The sequence below is a fragment of the Biomphalaria glabrata genome, chromosome 12, assembly GCF_947242115.1.
Source record: "Biomphalaria glabrata chromosome 12, xgBioGlab47.1, whole genome shotgun sequence".
In the NCBI taxonomy this organism is placed as follows: Eukaryota; Metazoa; Mollusca; class Gastropoda; family Planorbidae; genus Biomphalaria; species Biomphalaria glabrata.
The window spans coordinates 38,809,092-38,815,242 of record NC_074722.1 but is presented as its reverse complement, the minus strand read 5'-3'; positions in this window follow the sequence as shown (position 1 = coordinate 38,815,242).

Below are 6,151 nucleotides of genomic sequence, written 5' to 3'. Positions count from 1 at the left end.
GGTCAGAAGGGCTCTCTTCCCAACCAAGACTTGAGCAATGCTCTTCCATTCCTGTCTTGTTTTCTTACTTCCTTGAAGCCTAATTGTTTTGACCCTGGGGGTGGGTGGGGGGGGGGCACTGTTGTAGACTGGGATGTTTGCTTTCTGACAGCATTGTAGAATAATTATATTGTAATAAAATATTTTTCAAATAAAAAAATTAAATGAAACAAAACCTACATCTTGGCTATTAAAATCCAGGTTACTACTGCTATTTGTTATATAATGTATGTGTCAAAGTCATGAGATGTATAAATTGGATAATTACATAAACATTGGTTTTGTGAAACATCAGTAAATTTTATTTATTGCCATGCTATAAATGGCCTAGAAAGTTGAGTACTAGTTCAATTTTAGAGAAAATATTAGGTAGGGGAGACAATAAAAGAGTTTTAATATGTTCAATCTTCTTGTTTAGTTTAATTGTGTTAAATCATATTAGCCACCCAACTCTATTGTAAAAATCATATTATACAATGCAACTTTTATCTATAGATAATGACCCTGTAAGAAGGTAAAAGTACCACAATGACCAACCAGCGTTACTTTCCCCAACTACTGTCTGGTGCCCAATAGATTTGGTTGGACTCTCAGGCATCATTCTATGGCCTCCTATGGATCATCTCGGTGAGATGAATGCCTGGGCATTAGCTGTGATCGGAACGATGTTGCCCACACATCAGTTCCCCCCTCTCCACGCAGCTGATGTATCCAAAGGAACGGCAGTGCCGATACAGTTTGGGGTTAGCGGCGTCGCAGGTTCTGCCAGAGTGTAGCACTGGGTGCTGCAAACTGCCTTAGGGTCGCCAGCTCCTGATTTTTCCTCAGGGTTGACTCCCGAAGCCTTTTCCTTGATTGGGTATAGCTGCAAAGCAACAGAGGTTTGAATTCAGAGTTTTCCTTCTCCTAGGTGGGTAGCCAGCAAGGTTGTCATAGCCGGAAGTGGTAATGGATGAAAGCACTCCACTACCTATAAAATGCTTCCAAAAGGCATGCATCTCGAATAGCCTCTGACAACCAGTCCAACTCATGGCCTTTATGTGTGGCTCAGATATTGAGTCCGGCCGAACTGTATGTTCTCACTAACAGGAGAAGGGGCAAAGGCGAGTAACTGGCGCCTTAACCAGTAAGCTTCGGGCAGGAGGGGCTCAGGCATCATAAGAATCAAAGATCCCATTCTTCTGCAAGATTTGAACCCTTACATCCCCTCAGTTTGGAAGACAAGCATTTAACCTCTCACCCACAGCATCCCAAAGTTAAAATTTATTTAGCATAAATATTTAAATGTCTAGATCCTCTGTTACTGTTTGCAGCACATTTTTTAGCATAATTACATTTTCAACTAACTGTTAACTGTTACACAAGAAATGTTCAAATCTTATTGATTTAAGCAAGTACTTATAAATGCAATGCAGCCATTGTTGTGTACTGCAAGTAGTAATTAGAAGCCTAATTTTACAAGCTTGAATAAACATAATTTGGTTTGAAACCCATTTGTCTAAATTTAAAAAAAATATTTTTATGGTTTAAATAAGCTCAAGACATGCCAACCTATTTACCCAAAACTTTATTTCTGTACACTTGATTTTTGAAGAATTATTTTCATAATGCTTTCTAGTGTCTTTATCAATTGATATTAAGACACATCTGGGTACTGTTTATGCATTGTTTTTTAATGCTCTGAGTATTAAGCACACTGATCTAGTTCATTCATGTTCAGATTCTATTAGCTACCCTACTAGATGAAATGCCCATATTCATTCCCAGCTATCCTGCAGGAGGTTTGGGATGCAATAATCTTCCAAAGGAACATTCAGATTTAACAAATTACTGACTAAAGTAAAAACCACACTGACAACATATTTAATAAGAAAGATACCATGATTTAATAAGTTGAAACAAAAAATCATGAATACAAACAATGATTCACTTAAGTTTAAAATCAGATCAGTGAGTAAACACAAGTTCTGTACTGATTCTCTAGTAGCCATTTCTATCAAGCTACTATTGATTTAATTGTAAGTCATGTAGCAAGGAGTTGCACTAGATTTGGTGTAGGCTTTGATGACTTTATTTACTGCTTCCAGAAAATCTTTCTCTGTAGCCATCTTCCTATGAACCCTAATAGCAAACATTCCAGCTTCTGTGCCAACACTACGAATTTCCGCTCCTATTGATAAAAGCAAGTAAAAAAAGTAAAAATTAAAAAAAACAACAATAGACCTCTTGTTTTTTAACCAATGCATTAACAAACAAATGATTAATTCAAAACTTAGAAAAAAAAGCATAAAAACACAGACAATATGGAGTCACTATCAAAATAATCAGTATGACAAGATTCTAAATAAATACTATTCAGATTTATTTCTCTTATAACCACGGCATGGGGGGGGCTCAGCAGCCCAAACCAACCTAAGAAAAATAGACAAGGTTCAAAATATTGGTCTAAGGATAATGACAGGAGCAATGAAAACAACACCTATAAGAGCTATGGAGAAAACCACTGCACAAAACTGGCACAAAAACCATCTCAAAAGGACCAATTTCATACAGGAATCTCTAAGCCTAAAAAAGAAACACCAACTTGAAAAAATTACTCTGGAATCCTCAATAAACTATAATGAATCTCCACCCTGGGACGAAAGCCCTCTTCCTACTATAAGGGACCATATTGAAAACATAAAAAGAAAATCTGTTAACAGACCAACAGAGCTCAAGGAAATGGTGAACTGTTTTCTACATACCAATTACCCTAGCAATCAGTGGATCAGATTTGACACGGATGGCTCATCCCATAAAGCCACCACAAATGGAGGAGCTGGAATACTTATCAAATGGCCAGATGGAGGAAAACTAGAAAAATCCATTGCAACTGGAGAGCTCTCTGACAGTCACAGAGCAGAAAGGGAAGCACTAACTGCTACCATGCTAGCAAATCATCCAAGTTCCCCACAAAGTCAGATTGTCTTTCTAACCGATGCAAAAACAACCCTCCAAAGCTTGCAAAACTCTGATTCCTCTTATATTAAACACCTTAGAACAGCACTTACAAAGCTCAACAACAACAGCAAAAAAACTGTTATCAATGGATACCAGCTCATATACAACTAGAAGGAAATGAGAAGGCTGACACACTCGCTAAGAGTGGGAGAACCAACTCACAAATAAACTCTGCACTCTATCCAGAAGAAATGAAGAAATTAATTGTAAATAAAATAAATGAGAAATGAACGAGCTCTCATCCAAATCACAAGAAAGATGACGCTTACTATAAGCTATCCCGACAAGACCAACGTCTAATCTTTTGACTCAGGACTGGACACAACAGAATGCGACAACACATGTACCGCAAGCTCAAAATTGGAACCAGTGAAATTTGCCCATGTGGAGTATCACCAGAGAATGCTGACCACGCCCTCCAAAACTGCTCTCTTTACCAAGAGGCCCGCATAAGACATTGGCCCCAAATCACCCCAATAGAAAGAAAACAATATGGAGAGCTCCCTGATTTGGAAACCACTGCGCAGTTCATCTCATGTGTTGGTCTAGTCATATGAACACTCCAACATAACAATGAGAACGAAGAAGAAGAATTTCTCTTTTAATGTAAGTTGATTCAAATGGAAATCTAGGTTTACTTCTGTATACCATTATCAAGAGTAGATGAGAAGACATTAACATAAAGAGTGTTTGTTGAGAGGAAAGAACATAGTTTGTGAGAGAATTAAATTTGTAAACAATAAAGATCATTGTGGTAACTACATTATGATGAATACACAGTTTTTTAAGCTAATGTACATTAAAATGAAGTAATTGCTTGTATTCATACATGAATTTGTCAATAATAGAAAGAGTATCAAGTATTAGATTGCTGAGTGAAAGTATAAACTTGAATGGAAGAAAGAGAAAGTAGTCAAGTCTAAACATCAAAGTATGACTAGGAAAACCTCAATGTAATGTCTCAACACCAAATATGACTAGCAAAGTCTCATCTCACCATCAAATAGGATTAGGAAAGTCTCACTGTAATATCTCAACATTAAATTTGAGTACTCCTTTGAACCCAGCTTGGTAAAATAGTTTCAATAGCTCTAATAACTTTATGGAGTCTTATGTTCTAAGCAAGTTGCAATCAGGCAACTGATTGTTGGCTTAAAAGGCTAAAAGGCAGCCATAAATGTTTTGTAGTCATTGATTGTCATATGGTTAGGGTTAGTGAATTTTTTATGTAGTGGCTGATTATAAGCTTTCAATAAAGTTTCGCTACTTTGCATTTTAAGGGTTCTTATTTAGGATTTTAATGTATTAATCTGGAGTCATTTAATTTTTTACCAAATAAATATCCTTGCTCTTTCCATTCACTACAAGTTATTCCTTTATTTTTCTAATTATTTTTTTTATAGAGCGCATCTTTCATGCTTATAACATGCTCATGGTCTAATCTCTTTTAGTGGAAACTTGGAGTAAAAAGGTTTCTGTACTGCATTTAGAGGCTCAGCAAACACAACTAAGCTCAATTAAGATTTGAGCTCAAGCCCCATTGATAGGGAGCCAAGAGATTTTATCCAAAACAGCTACACATCCCACTTCTTTTAACATTGTTAATTACCCCATAAATATAAACATAATAATGTGAATACATACCTGTACTGTTTGGGCATAATCTAGCCAGCAGCTCATAACGAATATCTTTCTCTACACTCATAGATCTAGCATGTATTTTACATATATGTGTACGGCCCTGCAAAATGATAAGTGTTATGTAATAATTCATGAAATGTTTATATTCAATGAAAAAAAGTTGTAGTAACATAAAGAAAAACTAAACATTTAATTTTCTGAAGACAGGTATTTTAATTTCGGGATCTTTAGCATACCTCGGAGTCCACCCAGCTCTAATGGGTACCTAATATAAGTTAGAGAAAAAGAAAAGCCAGTTGGTCATTGTGCTGGGGACATGACAACCTTGTTAACCATGGGCCAGAGAAACAGACCTTTTCATCATCTGCCAATAGACTTTATTTTACTTTTTAGAAAGCTAATGCTTCCAATTAATGCAGTTTAGTTCATAGCCAATTGATAAATCTAAAAAAAATATTGGTGAGGCACTGACCATTTGACCCTAATGCTGAGGTTCCAATGTCTATAACATTGAAACAATAAAGCAATTGTTGGCAACATAAATATCAGACATTTTTAATACAATTGTGTGTCTTTGGACATTTTGTGTATTAAATTATTGTTAATTATTATTATTAATTGTTATTATTAATTATATATCAGTTATAAGCATTCTTGGCTACCAAGTGAAAATACATTTTTACACCAACAATGTTGCCAACAATATACTAACATTCCTTACATATTTCAAAAAGAATAAAAATTAAAATCCTTAAGTTTCTTTCTTTAAATCATATAAAAAAATCACACATATAAACATAACACATTATACAATTTATAAATGCTAAGCTATAAACTGCTTGATTATGTATGTGAGGAGAGCTTCATTGAAATCACATTGTAGACTAGGTATTTTTGATTTGATTCCACATTGTGCTTGCTGAGAGCCTAAAGGAAGGACTCACAGATATCCTCCCCCCCCCCCTTCCATATGTCAACAAAAGATATTGACCCAGAATGCACTGTGCTTGCTATAGGAGCATGGAAGTTGTGCTAATCAAAAGCATTAATAATACCAGCAATAATAAACAGCATGACTACTGGCCAGAGATGAAGGCTTCAATTCAGCTTTCATCACCACATTTTGAAAAGCATGAACTAAAAATGTAAGTCATTCAGTGTTGCCAGACATAAGCACTGTAATGAACATCTTCACCATCACTTGTTCCATAAGTTGGATGGATCATTGGGTCAACAGAGATGCTGCCCATCAAAGCTTTTCTGCTTTTCTCTTAGTGATAAATCTGAAATGTTGACAAATTACCTTTCTATGTTTCTCTGCTGGCTCAAAACCAAGGACTTTACCAACAAAATAAAACTCTCCATCTAATGAGGTTTGTATGGTCTCTGCTTTTCAATAGCCATGTTGCTCACCTAAAAATGCAAAATATTAAAAATTTCTTTAGAAAATGTTATGTACTCTTGTTTTCAC